The following is a 20,237-nucleotide window of genomic DNA, read 5'->3' on the forward strand; positions in this document are numbered from 1 at the left end:
CCTATAATTGCATCTAACTTCATAAGTACCATTGATCCCTCTAATGAACAATTAGTCATAGTCCCACTATAATTAGTCCCTCTCTAGCCAATGAGAAGGTGAGACACCTCATTATTCAAGACTCAGAATCAGCCATTGAGTGAGCAGTTTATCTACTTACCCTAATAATGAGAAATGTAAGTCTCTTCAAGTAACAGTGTTATAAAGAGAGAATAATCATTTTTTGGTCCGATCTTATACAAACTCTTTGTATAAGATATCTCCACTCATATGTCTCCACATGAATTATTAGGATCAGATAATTTGTAACACTTTACAACAATTGTAATAGTTACAAAGTGGGTCATATCCATAGTGTTATGATAAAGCATTCAACCTTATCCATTTACTAAAGACCATTCAGGTTAATTACTTAAACATGATCCATCTATATGTCACCATATACATGTTTAAACTTCATCAATAACCTTGGATCTTGGTTTATTGGTTTTGAGTTAATGCAACTAAATGTCAAATAAAATAACAACTTATTTTATTAAATAAATAACCTATTTGTACAAATAAATTTACAAATTACGAAACCACGAGATTTAGGGCATCAACCCCAATATTTTTTTAGTTGATCTAACCCAACCTAAATTACTTATATATTAATAATATGTGTATATATATTATACTTTTAAATTTGTAGGGTTTAGCTTTAGGTTGAATTTTTAATGTTTTCTGTTGGGATAGTTATAGTATTTGTCTTCGTTTAAAGTTTATGATGGATATTTGTTACGAAATCGACAAGTAAGGAATAAGTAAGGAATACATAAAAAAAACTTAAAACTAATAAAGAATCGACACACAGACATGGTTTACTAACAGTGTGTTAGTTATGCCCACGATACAGAGAAAAAATAATTTTATTAGAGAGAATGTTACAGAGTACGGAATAAATGATGTATCAATTTGAATTGTTAAATAGCAGATTCAAAGCACTCCAACAATATCATAGAAATTTAATATTTAATACTTAATATTTGAGTTTTATGATATTTTAGTTATTAGTTATATATTGTAGATAAATTTAAGTACTTTAAATCAATAAAAAATAAAAGAATAATTTGATAACTCAACTCAACCCAAATTTTAGGGGTGGATTAGGTTAAGTTTGTGACGTTCCTCGAGCATTTTGGATAGTCAACCTAACCAGCCTAAATTTTTGAATTAGTCTAAAAAATCCCTTCAATCCAATCGAATCCAACTTGTGTGCACTCATAATTCCATAAACCCCATGAAATTGAACAAAAATGCATTTTACCTTTGAAAACTCTTTAAAAGGACAAAGACATGTAACAAAGATTAAAATAACCCTATTTTGCATAGACTAGTGTTATTTTATTTTATTTTCTTCTTTTTGAGCGTTGAAAACTTTTGAGTTTTGACATTTTGAATATATCTTTACCAACTAAATGGAAGTGAACTTAAGTTGACACTAAAATCTACACGGCAATGAGTTGCATCCAAATTTTCCTTATCGTATTGGGACTAGGAATGCGAAAGAAACAGACGCAAACAAAAATTAGATGACCCTAAAAAGAACGGCAGAAAAACAAACATGATTGATTACTATGACATTGTTGCTTTTTAATAATGTAGCAATATGACAAATTTCACTGATGTTTTTGACTTCTTGTGTGCTACTTAAATGTTGAGAACAAGACATCTCAAAAGAAAAAACAATGATTAATAATTGTTGAGTGAAATTTTCAACATGATCTATTACACCGATCATAAATGTCACACAAGACGTTTTAACAATTATAGAGATAATAATAGAATAACTAACAGGGAATTAAAAATGAGTATACAGAGATATTTTGTCCTGTCACATACAAATTCGATATTTGTATGATACAAGACAAAAGCTTGAAAAAGGAAATGGCAAGGTTGAGAAATTTTGCCAATGGTTAGCAATTGTGAGTGTTACATATGAGTGAATGTCTCTTTGTACGTATATAAAAAGTAAGTTTGATGAAATAACAACGGTTATAAATTGAAATAACAAAAACTTTAAGATCTTGTGAAAAGGTCCATATGTAGTAGAGTCATGCTTCTAATAAGCGTCTATCATGAAAACAATTATTTGTTCTACACTAATTGTAAGTAGATTATAACAACGATTGTCTCAACAGAATATAAATACTGATTTTGATAGAACAACAATCTTATACTACTTAAATCGAGTATAACTTTTAAATATTTGTTCTCAATTCAATTCAAGAAAAAAAAAAAAAAAAAGATTGAGAGAGGAGAGAAAACTCTTCCCATTGAAATAAGTTTCTTTATAGGTTGTTATTTACATTATTAATTGCTCAATGGTGTTCATGTGAATGGAAAACTCAAAAGCTAGGGCTGTTTACACAATGGTTTTTGTTTTTTAGTTTTCCAATATTGGGTGCAGTATTTTTCTGGATCCCATTTGATAAATTTTCTTTAATTTTATGTTTTTAAAATTTACATGTTCTTCTTCCTAAGTTTCTAATAATGGATTTTATTTTTTTAAAAAAATATTTGAATTTCTAGTTAAATAAAAAAAATTAAAAAACTAATTTTTTTATATATATAGTTTTCAAAGCTTGATTTTGGTAACGTTATTACAAATACAAAGTGAATAATAAAACGTAGGAACGGTTAGTAAAAGTAATGTTTATAAAAGTAATTCTAAAAAATAAAACAAACAAAAAAAAAAAAAACCAATTAATTATCCTATGAGATCTCAATTTTAATTTAATAAAACATGACAATATTAATGGTAGAAAAAATCATGTTAAACTATTCATTTATCCAAAAATTTAAATGATGGATGAAATATCATTAGATATAATTACTAAAGGAATTAAATTTTCTTCTCACGTGGGTAGGGAAGGAAAGTCGTGGGGGAACCTACAACCTTCACTAAGACTAAAGTGGATTATTTATTTATTTATTTTGTAACTTTTCTTCATTATTTCTTACCCTAGCTCTACTTTTACTTTTTAAGTTCTTTCTATTTTTCTTTAATTCTTTTATTTTCCTTTACGATAATTAAAAAAGTTTGTCTCAGGAAAACATTTAAAATATCTATTAAGTGTCTATATAGTCTTATTCTCTTTGGATCCCTAAATTTTTAAAATGTCTATTTTCGTTTTTAATCTTTTTCAAGAACAACAAATTTATTCTCAGTTATTATTTTAATGTATGTTCTCATTTAGTTAACAAATGATGTGATTATTTCTTAATACAAAAAATATATATATATATGTGTGAAGTATATGTATAAGAAAAGAAATACATATATAATTATCATTAAGTTATATGTATGTTGGCTAGATAATAGAACTTTAAAATGTGTCATTACTATGTAGCTCAAATAGTGACACTGAGCCTATGTTAGAGTTCCATAAGTTGGTAATAGTATGTTTTAGTTTTTCAATTTTTTTAAAAAAATGATATTTAGATTATGCAGAAATTTTGAAAATGATAAAATTTTTGAGATTTTGATATTATTTTATCGTGACTGTCTGTTTGATAATCATTTCATTTTTTATTTTTTGTTTTTAAAAATTAAGACTGTTTTCTCTCCATTTCTAACTATGATTTACATATTTATCAAGTACAATTGTTGAATTCTTAACCAAATTCAAAAAACAAAAAACAAGTTTTCAAAAGTTACTTTTTTTTAGTTTTCAAATTTTAGCTTGGTTTTTTTTTTTAATAATTGATAAAATAGATAACTAAGGAAGAAGTTTGGACAAAGAAGTAATGTCTATAGACTTAATTTTCAAAACAAAAACCTAAAACAAAATAGTTATGAAACGAGCCTTAATGTTAAAATTATAAAACCACACCTTAAATAAGAAACGATAACGTTATGAAAGCACACTCAGAAACTATCTCATTTTCTTTAATCTCTTGACTCCATTAATTTTTTGAACTTTATGACTAATGAAATTTTGATGGTCATGATTCCAAAAGAAAAAAAAAAGGAAAATTTGGTAGAAATAACAGTCTCAAGTTTTCACTTTTTAGAACTAACACATTTTTTGAAAATTTGTTAAACGGTTTTTTTCTGTCCATTTCGAATGAGATCGACCACTCAAATCTAGTTAAAAGTTAATTATTTTTTTAACTTATCAACTGTTTTAGGCCTTCTTAGTCATCTCAAATAGATTACTCAATGAGATTCTGCTAATTTTTTCAAATATTATGTAATCTTCCAAAAATAATCGATAAATTAGAAAAAGTTAATTTTTTAACCAAATCTCGATGGTCGATCTCGTCCGAGATGAACCAAGAAAAATTGATTTAACGAGTTTTAGAAAAACGTGCTAATTTTGAAAAGTGAAAACATGAGTGTTTATTTCTCACCATTTTCCTAAAAGAAACACAAACACAAAGAAAAAGAAAAAGAAAAGGAAAATGATAAAAGATCAAAAAGAAAAAGAAAAAGAAAAAGAAAATGATAAAAGATGTCAATTGATTGATAGATGAAAATCTGGGTTAAAAGTCACTTTTAAACCTACACTTTCATATAAGTAACAACTTAATTCATAAAATTTAGTTGGTTAACAATTTACTTTTTATACCTTTAAAATTTGTAACCGTTTAAGTTTAGTTTGAAATTGCTATAGCTTTTAAAATAATCTATAGCAGTTGTACTAACCAGTTGTGAAATGAAGTAAAAAAGTTTTGATAAATCTTAATTTTAAATTAGAAAAAACTAGAGTTATAATCTTTGATAAATTAATACTAAATTGGTGTAATTTAGGTCTCGTTTGGTAACCATTTGGTTTTTTATTTTTGTTTTTGAAAATTAAGCCACATTTCTCACAATAATTTGTATCTTTCTTAAATATAATTATAGAATTCTTAGTCAAATTCCAAAAATAAAAATAATTTTTTGAAAGTTACTTTTTTTAGTTCTCAAAATTTGGCTTCGTTTTTTAAACCATTGGTGCTTAATTTTAAAAAACAAAATGGTTATCAAACAGAACTTATATGAACCAAAATAGGTTTATTGTTTGAATTATTTTTACATTCATAATTAATTTATAATATATATATATATATATATATATATGTATATGTATTTTTAAATTTTGTTATAATGTAAATTTCAACTAATTTTATTTACTTTAGATTATTTGATAAAAAAAATTTAGAAAAATAATTGTTATAAAAAATTGAATCAATTAAAATTTAAAAATAGATGTGACAAAATATATTAATATAGAAGGGTTTCATTCTAATATATTTATTTAAACGGTTAAGAAAGCAGAAATTTGACCAAATATATTAATCTGGAAGGGTATCACTCTAATATAATTATTTCCACAGTTAAGAAAGTAGGAGATTTTTGGAAACGTTGAATTTAAAAGCTACTGTATATGAATTTTTATACGTTAGTTAAAATTTAAAAGTAATTTTTGTTGATTATTAAATAATTTGATATACTAAATAATTGAAATAATAAACCTATTTTAATTCATATAACTAAATTGTACCAATTTAGTATTTAATTTATCAAACCATGTAACTAGTTTTTTCTAATTTAAAATTAAAATTTACTAAATACTATTTTACTTCATTTCATAAACAATTTTTTAAAACCAATTATGATAGTAATTATTTCAAAAGCTACAACAATTCTAAACTAAGTCTCTACAACAATTCTAAACTAAGTCTTAGTTTATATACAATTTATAATTTGTAACAATTTTGTCTTTACTATAAAAATTATTATTAAAATTTAATAGAATTTTTTACGCACGTAGATCAATAAATGAATCGAAAATCAAATTTTCTATAAACTATAAAGATTAAATCTTTACTTAATAAAATTGACACTTAAGTTTGAAAATTTTCTTCATAATAGAGATTTAATTGTTACATATTTTAAAGTATATATTAAATTGTTATTTATTTAAATTTATAGACTAAATGAGAATAAAGATAGTACATCGTTACTCAGATCTAAATTGTTATTTTTATTATATATTAAAAAAAAGTGTAATCTTAATCTGTTACAAAATTCTTTGGTCAGGTTCGCAACAGTTAGTAAGCGATATTTTTTTTCCTGATAAAGTTATCCTTTTTGAAATCGTGAAACACGACAAATGGATATTTATATATAACAAAAGCTCTCCTCTAGTTTAAGATCCCTTCGAAAAAAATATATTTAAATATTTTTTATAAAAATTAATTAAAATATATTTAAAAAATTATTTTGAACGGTTATCAAAATACTTCAACTTTTTCCAAACATGGCTTATTTTTTAAATTAAACATTTAAAAATATATTTCAAACATACTCTTAATTATGTGTATCTTCTATATCTGGTTTGAATTTTTTTGTCCAAACTTTTTTCTAATCTTCTTTTGTAAACTTTTCTTTTTAAAAAGTGTTTAGATAAGAGGGATCATCCCAAGGTGCATCAATATATCTCAACTCTTTTGTAAACTTTTTTAACTATTTGTAAAAATAGTGTTCAAGAATGAAATTAACAAGATAAAGAATCAACTTTATTTTTACACTACATGTTTTTTGAAATTTTTTTTTTTTTTCGAAGGAGCCTAATTTTATACTTAATTCAAGTTTAGGAATTCGATTTTCATACGTGAAAAATAGCATTTGTGTAACATGTATATGTGGTCAGATATGTTAATAAAAGAATAGTATAATGGTCAATTATTTCTTTTCCCAACAAATTTGTTTACAAAGGACCTAATTTAATTTATTTTTGCATTCGTGTATAGTACATTGACAATATAAAATTAATCACGTACAATTTAATTTATCTTAATTGAATAATCGGATGGGAAAATTGCGTCATTATAAAGTTAGGTCATATATTCATTTAACCCCTTCATAATTATTTGTTTTTTTTCTAATATATACAGTTATTTGAAAATTAAGTCCATTTAACACCCTCTATTATCTCTAAGTTTCCTCTTCTGCTATCTAACTTTCCATTAGTATTTTAAAGAACCAATCTAATTTTTAAAATCTAAAAAATGTAGGTCTGTTAGTAACCATTTTATTTTTTATTTTTATTTTTGGAAATTAAATCTATGGGTACTACTTCTACAACCAAATTTCTTCCTTGTTATCTACTTTTCACTAATGGTTTTAAAAATTAAACCAAATTTTGAAAACTAAAAAAAGTTGCTTTCAAAAAGTTATTTTTGTCTTTAAACTTTGGTTAAGAATTCAGTCATTGTACTTAAAAATGATGCAAATTATGTTAAGAAATGTGGATGATATAAGCTTAATTTTAAAAAACAAAAACAAAAAATCAAATTGTTACCAAATCATGTCGTAGTTTTTATAATTTTACTTTGTTTTGAAATTTAGCTGGACATTTTCAACTCTTTTATTTAAGAAAGATGAAAATGATATTAATTATAATCATTGATTTTGAGAAACTTATGTTTATTTTTTAAACCTATAAAAACAAGAACCAACCAACAAAAAGCGAAAAAAATAAAGGCTAAATTATACCAAAATAATGATCCAACGCGTTTGTATAGGTGAGTGGGGATATCCTATGTAAATAGTTTGCATAAGACTGGATTGCAAAATAGTAACACTATTAGATGTAACATTGTTGACTAGTTTGGTTTCTATTTCAATAGGATGACCTAGGTGATTTAGTCTCAATCGTGAGTATATTATAAACTCCTGTTCACGAGAGATTATCCTTTGATTTGCATGAGTGGGGATGGTCAGATCGTCGACCCAATAAGCCTACCATTTTTGGGACGAGACCGAGTGAGGAGTTCTGAACATAATTATACAAAATGGAATTCACTGATTCCCTCTTTGAGGGTAAGTAGATGAATGTTCCCTTAAGTGGTGTCTCCAGGACTTGAACAAATGGCCCTACTCTCTTATTGTGTTGGGAGAGTTTTCTGTTTATTAGTTGCACCATAAACAGGTTGTTCGTTAGAGGAGCACTGGTATTTAAGGAGCCAGAGGACTCAAGGATAAAATGGTAATTTAACCCAGTTGCAGTTACAAATACTCGTGAATGATTAACTTGTTGTTATTGGTCTATATCCGTGGACAGAAATATAGCTGTAGTGAGAATAGTGCAGTTGTGGGTTTTTAGTGGAATGTACCACAGTTAACGAATATTGATTAACTTGGTTAAAGAGTTTGACCAATTAATCTCATATCGTTGGAGCTTTTTATTTATAAGTCTATTAGGTCCTCTCGTTAACTCACTAGAGGATACTTTATAATTAATTATGGATATGATCTACAATTAAATTGGAAATTAGTATTTGAATAAGATTCGATTTAATTAATTAAAATGAATTAGATTAATAAAGAATTAATTAATAGAGAGATATTGTGCATATACATGCGATGTATATGATAATTAAATATATACATTAAATTGAGATTAATGTATAAATAGTAATTGTGTAAATTAAATAAGTGTTATTTAATTAATTACAGAAAAAAATATATATACTTACAGAAAAGGAAAATATATATTAGGAAGAAGAAAATATATCGGGAAAGATCCTTGACCCTTCCCTATATAAAGACCTCCCCATGGCCCTTTGCAAATACACATTCCTATACAACTTTGGTTGTAGAGAAACTCTGACAATACATAATTCTCTAGTGTTATTGTGCATAATTTTCTCTAAGCCATAAATCCTGCCAATTCTCCAAAAACCCTATTCTCCTCTCTCTCTCCCAATAGTTGGATAGCATCTATCCCTCTATTGGAATCCCAAAGAATAACAAGATTTCTCTCGTGAGGTCGCAAAGAGGGAAGCAGGGCTCCTATTGACTACAGGTGGATTCTTCACTTTCCTTTAGAATGAAAGTCGCTATTCAGCCCCTACTACTGACTTTTGACTTTGCTATAGAAGACTCTCATTGAACATAGAAGAGATCCTTTTGATAAATGCCTACAATGATTACCAAGCTAAAACTAATGTTCGAGATTGCTCAAGGAGTTGTTCGTGATCAAGACCGTTTGGAGATCCGTTTGTGGGAACCTTCCCGACTTTAGGGTAAGAAGATGTGTGTTCCCTTAAGTGGTATTTTCGAGATTTGAACAAAGGGTCCTACTCTCTCATTGGCTTGAGAGAGGTTTTTGTTTAATAGTTGGACCATAAACAGGTTGTTCATTAGAGGAGCACTGGTATTTAAGAATATAAAGATAACTTAGGGGTAAAACAGTAATTTTGATCCAACTGGTGTTACAAACACTCGTGCAGGACTAACTTGTTGTTATTTGTCTATATCTGTGGACACAGAAATATATTTGTAGTGAGAAGAGTGCAGTTATGGGTTTTTAATGAAGTGTACACACAGTTAACGAATGTTGATTAATGTGGTTAATGAGTTTAGTCAATTAATCTCATATCATTGGAGCTTCTGATCTGTAGGTCCATGAGGTCTCCTTCGTAGCTCGTAAAAGGAATAATTATGTCTTGAATTGAGTTTGAAATGTTCAAATTCCCTTAGAAAAATAGTATGCTGTATAATGATACATTATAATATAAAGTTTATATTTTAATTAAACTTTATAATATAAATTTAATTTTGGATATGATTCAAAATTAACTTATGGGAGAATTAAATATTTGAAAAAGTTCAAATATTAATTTAATATGATTTGGATTCATATTAAAACTATAGGTTAAAATTAATGCGTATTATATGCATATTAAAACAATAAGTTATAAGAGAAATACAATTAAATATTATTTAAATGCAGACTAAATTAAATATTTGATATTAAATTTGACAATTAATTAATTATTAATTTAATTTAATTTAATTTGATTTGATTGAGTTAAATTAATTGAATTAAAACAATAGGTGATGTGAGAGATGTTTCATTTAAATATGATTTAAATGAAATTATTAATTAAATTAGATTAAATTAAATTAAATTAAATTAAATTAAAATTTTGATTTTATTAAATCACACAACACACATAAGGAAGTTATATGAAGGGATAGCTTCAATGTTTCCTCTCTCCATTAGGTAAAAAGATTTGCAAAAGAATGAAGAAGGTTAAGGATTTTTCTTCAAGACGATTTTTTTATAGAAGTGTTTTGTGTAAAAACAAAATCTCTAAAAAAATTATCATTTTTCTTCCCAATTAGAAATTGATTCCCACAAACAAATATCAGAGAATATGAAGATTTCCAAATTGGTAGGATTCATCTTTTCAATCCCAAGGAGAATTGGCCCTTTTGTCTGAGTCGTGAAGAAGAGTAAGTGCTTCATTTCTTTTTTCTATAGGATTGAATTCCTAATTGTTATGCATGCTTAACTTACAATTTTTACAGTAGGTTTTTTTTTTTTTTTTTTTTGTCCATGTGATATTTTGTATTTTCCCAGTATATTGGTATTTCGATTTCTCAATTTAATTTGAGTTAACGTCCAGATAATTCCACTGCACTAGGGTTTTTATCTTGCAAGATGAACTAGGATGAGGTCGAGCCTCGTAATTTGATGAATAGGGCATGCCAAATACACACCTGGGCTCATTTAGCTTAAGAGGTAACCCATCTTATATGGGATTAGGAAACTCATATCCTAATCCCAGTTGGATTAAGATAAACCTTATGTCAAAACCTATAAATATGTCATTATTGTTCCATATGAGGTATCTGAGAACTTCTAACTTCTTCTCTATTATCTAGTTCACTTAGTGACTTAGGCATCATGACTATTTTCTTTGTTTTGCAGGTCTTCTCTTTCCTAAATTACAAATTTACCGTTGTCACATGGAGGTCAGATGCGTTTTTCCTTAGCCAAAAATTAGAAATCGAAACGTTGTAAAAATTAAAAGGTTAAATAGTTTATAAATTTATAGACGAATTAGGAAATTGTTAAAGCTAATAATTTTGGTAAAAACTAATGTTTGTGAAAGTTCATGTACCTTGTGCTTGAATTTTTGCCGCCTCGAGTCAATTTGATGGCATCAGGTCATATATTTGGAACTGTAAACAGTTTTCCTAAAGTTTTATATCGACAATATATTAGAATATACTTTTGAATCCCTAGTTCAAAATAACAAAAAGACGAGTAGAGATAAAAAGGTTTAATTCTAAACATTATTTAAAAAAAAAAGGTTTAATTTCAAAAAGATGGTAAAATAGAAGCTTCAATTGAAACTTCCCGTAGATATACTTCCTTTTATTTGGTCATCGATGTATTTCCTCAAGTCCCAATCAAGAATCGTCTCTTTCGTTGTGGTTTTTAAAAGAACAGTTCTAGTTTGATTTTGAAATGAAGAACTAATTTGGAAAGTTCATGATTTTTGGTTTTTAGAGGACTAGAACTTCTTAAAATTTAGGTCTTACACGTGTGAATATTTAAAATTCGTTTGTTTCTTCATGTGAACTTCCGACTTTCAGAGATAGAAGTCATGTCAATACAATTGAGTCACGCACATTTTGACTTTCTTTATATATTCATTATAAAATGTTTATTAAATTAAATATTTCAAGTAAAATGGGAGTTAGGCATTTGTTACCCCAAATTCTCACGAGTATACTAATTTATGTAAGAAAACTACATTATTATAAATTACAAGTTTTAATAAATAGACTCGAAGCAAATCAAAATCATGATTTGTAGGGAAAGATGTTATGTGGATTTTTGAACCAAGTGTTGCAATCGCACTCAAAGGAAAAAGGTGATGTTTATGGGAAGCAAATATATGTGGACAATGTGGAGATTGTGGAGATTGAGTTTATTGGATTGAATGGTTTGTGTAATAACATTCAACAAGACAACGAAATCAAGGAGTTTCTAAATTTGTATATATTTATTTATTTTTAAGGTGTCTTTATTTATTTGTTATCACACAAAATAAATAAATAAATAAATCATATGCACTACAATTTCACTATTTATTTTTTAAAAATAGGCATATCAACAATGTTAATATATCTTCTTTTTAGTGATAGTTCTTTTAGAAAGATACTAGGGGTATGTGGGTTATTGATAGTTGTATTTGTGTTTCTTTGTTGTGAATGGCTCTCTTTCTTTTAGGTTGTGATTATATATCAAATTTAAAAAAATAAAAATCGAAGCAAAACTATGGTGCTATATATTCATAGTTATATATCTTATTTGTAAATAGTTTATGAATACCTTCGTATACTCTCTAAAGAAAATGTTTAATTTTATTTGGTATCTTCAATTTTCAAGATTTCACCAAATTTTAGCCATATAGTTAAACATTAGGACCCTCCATGTCAATATTCTTCATAAAGAGGTGATGACCGCTTTTTACTGAGTAAGTCCTGATTTATCATAATGTCAAATTGTGAGAGTTTCTGAACCTAATTTAGATGGCCAAATAGAATGCAAACAATCAGCAGAAATAAAACGAAAGCAGTAAAGAACACCAAGATATATAGTGGTTTGACCAATTTGGTCTACATCCATTTTGAGAACAAGCTTGAATTAATTTATTAATGAGCAATAAAGAAATTTTACAAATTACAGATAATCAACGAAATCACCAATCTGTAATTTTAAGTATCAACTGGTATTGAGAGATCCGCACACAACGTCGCCTCTGTCTATTGAGAACAACCCACTGCAAAACAACCCAAAACAGTGTACTACCCGCCTCTGATCGGCAAACTATGCGTAGACCCGCGCCTCTCTCTCACCGCCGACAATTGCTGTCGGACGCAGCCACCATGGCGAACCACTGAATCGCCGGATTCAAGCCCACGCTGCTGCTCAGATCGGCGAAGTCCGACCACTGCTCCTCCACACAAGAACCGGCCGCAGCTCTTCCACGAAGCCGACACCCAAGTCCAACCGAGCGGCTCTTCGATCGACGACCTCCGTCTTTGTTCCAGTCAGCTACGGCAGCTTCAACACCAGACGGTTCTTTTTTTTTTTTTTTTTCCTTTGCGGTGGCTACACTTTTTTTCTTGGCCAAAAGGAGACCCACGAAGAAAAGGCCCTAATTTTGGAGAAGATAGGGATAATTACAAGTTTGTCACTGCTCAATAATTACAATAATGTCATTAGGCCTTTAAATTTCCAAAAAATCCAATAAAATCTACTTAAATACCTTGTTATTTTCTACAAATCTCCCTCATAATAAGAATATTTAAGTGTCAAGCTAATTCTCTAATCTTCTTATCATCCAGATTTAATATTCAGCCCATCTAATAGGTATTTGAACCTATGGACTGGAAGAACCTTAGTTAACATATCTGACAAATTCTCAACTGTATGAACCTTGACCAGTTCAACATCTTTCTGGGCCACAACTTCTCTGATAAAATAAAATTTGACATCGATATGCTTAGACCGTTCGTGATGAGATGGATTCTTCGCAAGATGAATAACACTCTGGCTATCACAACGGACGATAGGAATGAACTCCTACGACAACAACACACCAACTATTCTTTTCAACCACACTGCCTCTTTCACTGCTTCACCCACTGAAATATACTCTGACTCAATAGTAGACAAGGCAACAACTGACTGTAGAGCAACCTTCCAACTGACCACATTACCAAACAAACGAAAAATGTGACTTGATAGAGACCTTCTTTTGTCAAGATCTGCAGCATAATCTGCATCTGTGAAGCCTTCCAATAGTGTTGTTTATCATAATCCCTGCTAAAACACAATGATATACTGACACTACCTTTCAAATATCGAAGCACCCATTTAACTGCATTCCAATGCTCCCCCAGGATTCGACATAAACCTATTTATCATACTCATAGCATATCCCAAGTCAAGCCTAGTACAAATCATCAAATACATAATACTTCCAACAGCATTACAATAGGGAATATTAGCCATCTCTAACCTTTCTTGTTCAGTAATAGAACACTGAGATGAAGAAAGCCTAAAATGAGATGCTAAGGCTGTTGAAACTGCCTTACAACCAGGCATATTATATTTCTCAAGCGGTTTATGCACATAACTCTCCTGCGAAATGGTTAACAAACCTTTCTCCCTATCTCTTTTCACATCCATGCCTAGGATCCTTTTCAGTTCACCTAAATCTTTCATCTCAAATTCACTACTCAATCGTTTCTTAAGATCACAGATTTCAGAATAATCCTTAGACACCAGAATCATATCATCTACATACAAAAGTAGATAAGTATATGTACCTTTCTGAGAGAGTTTCCAGTACACGCAGGCATCATAAGAGCTCTTGTGAAACCCCTGCTTCAGAATAAAGGTGTCAAACCTGATAATTGTCTCGACGATTGCTTCAATCCATAGATGGACCTGTGAAGACGACAAACCATGTCTTCCTTTCCTTTCACCTCATAGCCCTTAGGTTGAGCCATGTAGATCACTTCCTCCAATTCACCATGAAGGAAAGCTGTGGTAACATCCATCTGTTCAACAAATATATCAAAGTGAACAGCAATAGATAAAATTAATAGAACAGACGAATGCCTCACCACCGGAGAGAAAATCTCATGAAAGTTAACTCCCTTCTTTTGAGTGTAGCCCTTGGCTACCAGTCTAGCCTTATACCTAGGCTTGCTATCACCTCCTATACCTGGCTTTATTTTATAAATCCACTTTGACTGAATGAGTTTCTGATTAGGAGGCTTTAGAACCAATGACCATTTCTGATTCTTCTGCAACGAGAACAACTCTGCTTCTATAGCATCCTTCTATTGTTCCTTCGAATAAGATACAATAGCCTCCTCAAAAGTAAGAGGCTCTGCTTCAATACTGTCAGCTGCACAAGTAAGAGCATAAGCAACTAAATCAGCATAACCATACCTCATAGGAGCTTGCCTCACCCGCTGAGGCCTGTCACGTGTAAGCTGATAGTTCTGTAGGTCACTGCCACTTGAGCTTTCTTCACCAAAAGCTCCCTCATCAATCAAAGTTCTCTACAGTTGAGGCTGTTTACCATTTGGATGACTGATCACTGGAATCACCTGAACTAACTGATGGTTGTGCTTTAGAATCAATTCTAACATCTGCCTCAACCTGATCAACTATCTACTGCTCTTTGACACGAAATGGCATCTTTGTTTCATTAAAGGTCACATCTCTGCTGATAATGCATTTATTTCTGCCCTCTTTCAAGCACCAATGTTTATGCCTTTAACACCCTGAGGATAGCCAATAAACATACATTTCAGTGCCCTCTTGTTCAACTTCCCTTCCTTAACATAAGCATAAGCTAAACATCCAAAGACTCTGAGATGATCCAAGCTTGGAGCTTTTCGCGTCCATATCTCCTGAGGAGTCTTTAGGCTTAAAGCGGAAGACGAACTCCTATTAATAAGATAACAAGCTATTTGGGTAGCTTCCCCCCAAAATTTGAAGGGTAATGAAGCATTTGTCAAGAGACATCTTGTACGCTCCATAATTGTTTTGTTGAACCTCTTAGCTAAACCATTCTGTTGTGGAGTGTACGTAACAGTGAAATGCCTCATAATTCCCTCATATTTGCAAAATTTATCAAATTTGTGATTCACAAATTCTAAACCATTGTCTGTCCTCAGATATTTTACCTTCCTGCCTGTCTGGTTCTCAACCTGTTTTTTCCATTCAAGAAATTTTCCAAAAGCTTCATCCTTCTGTTTTAGTGGATACATCCACACCTTTCTTGAAAAATCATCAATGATTGACATAAAGTATCTCAAACCTCCAGCTTAACCAAAGAACCCTTGATAACCTTCAGAACTCCATTCTCAGATTTATAAGAATAACCTATTCTATCTAATTCGCCCAAAGAAATTAGATTTCGTTTGAGTTCTGGAATATACCTTACATTTGTAAGAATTCTGATCATACCATCATGTGTTGCAATTCGAACTGACTCAATTCCTTTTACATCACAAGCACCATTATCACCAAGCAGAACTGATCCCCCATAATTTTCCTGAAAGTCAATCAAAAATCCCGATTAGGAGTCATGTGAAACGTGCACCCTGAATCCATGATCCAAGCATTCTGAATGTCCCTGCTAGACACCATAAAATCCTCTACTGAATCATACCCATCAGAAATATTTGCTGCACTAGAATCCCCTGTATGCTTGCTACTTGATGCTTCCTTGCTCTTATTCAAAGGGCAATTCTTTCTAAAGTGACATTCTTTATGACATAGGAAACACTTTTTTCTTTTCCCCTTTGATTTCGACCTGGATCTCGACTCTTTTCCTTTTCCGTTCTTTTTCTCATTTCTGCCTCTGTCCATGAGTAACTCTCCATACTTGCATTCCTTTTTAATCTCGAGATTTCTCGTTTTCAAGGCATCAAACACTATATCCATGGACAATGAAACCCGTCCATATTTAATAGCTGCCTTAACTTCTCGATACGATTCTGGCAAAGAATTCAAAAGAATAACTACTTGATTTTCATCCAACATCTTCTCACCAATGTTATTGAGATCAATTATAATCTTCTAAAATTCATCTAGGTTCTCTTCTAAGCCTTTACTTGAGTCCATCTTATATCCAAGGAATTTTTCTTTAGATATAATTTATTTGGCAAGGACTTAGTCAAATAAAGACTTTCCAATTTCTTCCACAACTCCGTTGTAGTAGTGACCTCATCTACTAGCCTAAGTACTCCATCTGACAGATACAGAATTATTGTTGAATAAGCCATCTCATCCATATCCCTTTTTTCAGCTTTTGTAATTGTTGATGGAAGGTTATCTTTGTCTAAGATTTTGGCTACCTTTTTTTGTACCAGAATAGCCTTAATCTTTTTTCTTCATAACTCGAAATCACCTTTCCCATCAAATTTAACAACTTCGAACCGTGTAGACATCGAAGCCATCCGTCAAATTAATTCCAACAAAAAAACCTGAACAAAGAATATGTCAGCACACACTACCGCACAACCTCGTTGGATTAACTGGAGCTCTGATACCACTTATGAGAGTTTCTAAACCTAACTTAGATGGCCAAACAAAACGCAAACAATCAGCAGAAATAAAATGAAAGCAGTAAAGAACACCAAGATATATAGTGGTTCAACCAGTTTAGTTTACATCCACTTTGAGAACCAGCTTGAATTAATTTATTAATGAGCAATAAAGGAATTTTACAAATTACAGATAATCAACGAAATCACCAATCTGTAATTTTAAGTATCAACTGGTATTGAGAGATCCGCACACGTCGCCTCTGTCAACTGAGAACAACCCACTGCAAAACAACCCAAAACAGTGTGCTACCCGCCTCTGACCGACGAACTACGTGCAGACCCGCGCCTCTCTCTCACCGCCGACAATCGCTGTCGGACGCAGCCACCACGACGAACCACTGAACCGCCGAATTCAAACCCACGCTGCTGCTCAGATCGACGAAGTCCGACCAAGCTCGAACCGACCGCTGCTCCTCTACACAAGAACCGGTCATAGCTCTTCCACGAAGCCGACACCCAAGTCCAGCCGATCGGCTCTTCGACCGATGGCCTCCGTCTTTGTTCCAGTCAGCTGCAGCAGCTTCAACACCAGGCGGCATTTTTTTTTTCCCTTGCAGTGGCTACACTTTTTTTCTTGGCCAAAAGGAGACCCACGAAAAAGGCCCTAATTTTGGAAAAGATAGGGATAATTACAAGTTTGTCACTGCTCAATAATTACAATAATACCATTGGGCTTTTAAATTTCCAAAAAACCCAATAAAACCTACTTAAATACCTTTATTTTCTAAACAAATTAATTTGTCAGTGATTCTTCTATTGATTGGGATGTTTTTGATACATTCATCATCATTATCACTCATTAAATCTTCATTCCAACTTTCCATAGGTAATAAGAAGTTAGCTACTCGAAGATTGGATGTTAATGATTGAAACAAATAGGCTTAAAGGAAGATGGTCTATATAACCAAGGGTGTGAAAAGATATAGGTTGAATTACCACTTCCCACTCTATATCTTAGTCCTTTAGATAAGAGATCATTTCCTGAAATAAAGCTTTTCCAAATAAAAGAAGAATAAGTGCTTACTGTAGCTTCAAGAATTAAACAATTAGCAAAGGCGTTTGTATATACTCTTAAGAACAATAGAAACAAAGACGTTTGGGTTCTCTAGGATTCTCCAAATTTGTTTGACAATCAATGCTTGGTTAAATCCAACAAGGTCATGAAAATTAGTGCCTCCCAAGTTTATAGGCAAACACAACTTCTTGGGAAGAATTTGATAATCTCTTCAGAAAAATGCTTGGAAAACTTGAATAAGCTCATGATGTATGTGGGAAGTGATTAATCAATACTTTTTGTTAGAATCTCTTTTCTAGCTTTGGAAAAGAACGAACGTTTTCATCCTTAGATAGCCTTTCATACCCGTTGTTTGATAAATTTGAAATCAACTAACTTATTCCTTGTTATGTCTATGTGATATTCTATCTTTTATCCAGTGTATTGGTATTTCGATTTCTAAATTAATTTCGAGAAAGGTTTGGATTAATTGTGCTCCTACATTTGCATGGCCAAATCCAACATAAAAAAATGGGCCAATGGCTATTTCGGCTTGAGGGGTCCTCTGGTGGCATCCTCATTCTATGAAATAAATTATCTATTTTGGCTTCCGAGGTGATCTTAGGTATGTTTTCTATTTATCTTCTTGTTACTCTAACAAATGGGCCAATGGCTCTTCTTGGTGGCTCTCAGGTATTTATAGACCTGCTATTTGTAGAATATGCAATTCCTTCCGGAAAGAATTATATGATTTAAATGGGTTTTTCTCTCCTCATGGGTTAATTCATGAATTATTTGTTGTACAATTACTCTTATGCCCCTTATTAAATTCTCACTTTTAATTTCAACCAACAACCTATCAAATTAATTCAATTTCTTTACCTAAATTTATTCACAAAAATTAATTTATCAAAAAAACCATTAACAAAAAATTATTCACACAAAAAATTTCAATTACTCTTATGCCACTTATTAAATTCCCACTTTCAATTTCAACAACAACCTATCATATTAATTCACCAAAAATTCTCCACCTAAATTTATTCCCAAAAAATTAATTTTTTCAAAAACCATTAACAAAAAAAAAAAAAATATTCACACAAAAAATGTTGCACCAAATTTTATCTGTTTACAACCCTTCAAAAAGTTCTTTTTACCAAATTATTTCCACAACGAAATTCGTCAAGTCCAAAATTTGTATTTCACGAAGTTGTAATTTTGTAGACTCCGTAAGAAGGTATGTATTTCAATTTGTATGTATTTAATAGTTCGATAATTTCTAGAAAAATTGACAAAAATAAATAACCTTTTTGGAGTTCGATTTATGCTTGCTTTGTTGATTTTTTCTTTTTTTCTTTTTTTATATATAATGCCCTACATTTGATATTTATAAATTAAAAAAATACCATGAAAAAAAAAAATAGCAATTTTTTTTTTTTTGAAGATACCTGATCAAGCTTCACTAGGTAGAAAGCAAATGAGTTGAAATTATCCGGCAAGGCTTCATCGGGTACAAAGTAAATGATGAAATAAGTTGGAAACCTGATCGGGCTTCACCGGGTAGAAAGCAAATGAGTTAAAATTACCTGGTTAGACTTTATTGGATAGAAAGAAAATAAGTTAAAATTACCCAGTTGGGCTTCACCGGGTACAAAGTAATTGATGAAATAAGTTGAAAACCCAGTCGGACTTCACCAGGTATACAATAAATATTGGAATAAGTTTGATTCCCAGCCAGACTTCACCGAATCTTCACTGGGTATGAAATAAATTTATTGACCCAGTCTTCTGAGGTACGGGATAGGAACCGGGCTAGGTTTTTTCTAGGGCCCAGTAGAGTTAACCCTAGCCCAACCGAGTGCACAAAAACTAAGGATTCTGCTTTTTGGTCCGGTGTTGTACCTGGCCGAGTGGACGACCAAGCCAATTTTTTTCTTTTTAGTTTCTTTAACTACATTATATTAATACATTTTTGTTATAAATTGTAGGAAAATACCTTGTGTTTAGATTTGCTTTGGAGGCGTTTGGAATGAAAGGGAAAAGGATTATAATAGAAGAGAGTTGCAGGGTGTGACATTGAGGTCGACACGACCTATAATGAATTTCTGACCAAATTTTATAGGATAAGTGGTATAATGTCAGATGAGTATGATCTTGTTATAAGATGTATACTTTAATTGAGATCCAAAGTCCCTGCATTTGTAATTCAAAATGATGAAGATCTACACGTATTCTATGGAAGAGGTCTCAATAATACCTCTTTACGTA

The sequence above is a fragment of the Benincasa hispida genome, chromosome 8 (assembly GCF_027475165.1).
Source record: "Benincasa hispida cultivar pf3 chromosome 8, pf3_genome.v1.1, whole genome shotgun sequence".
Taxonomy (NCBI): Eukaryota; Viridiplantae; Streptophyta; class Magnoliopsida; order Cucurbitales; family Cucurbitaceae; genus Benincasa; species Benincasa hispida.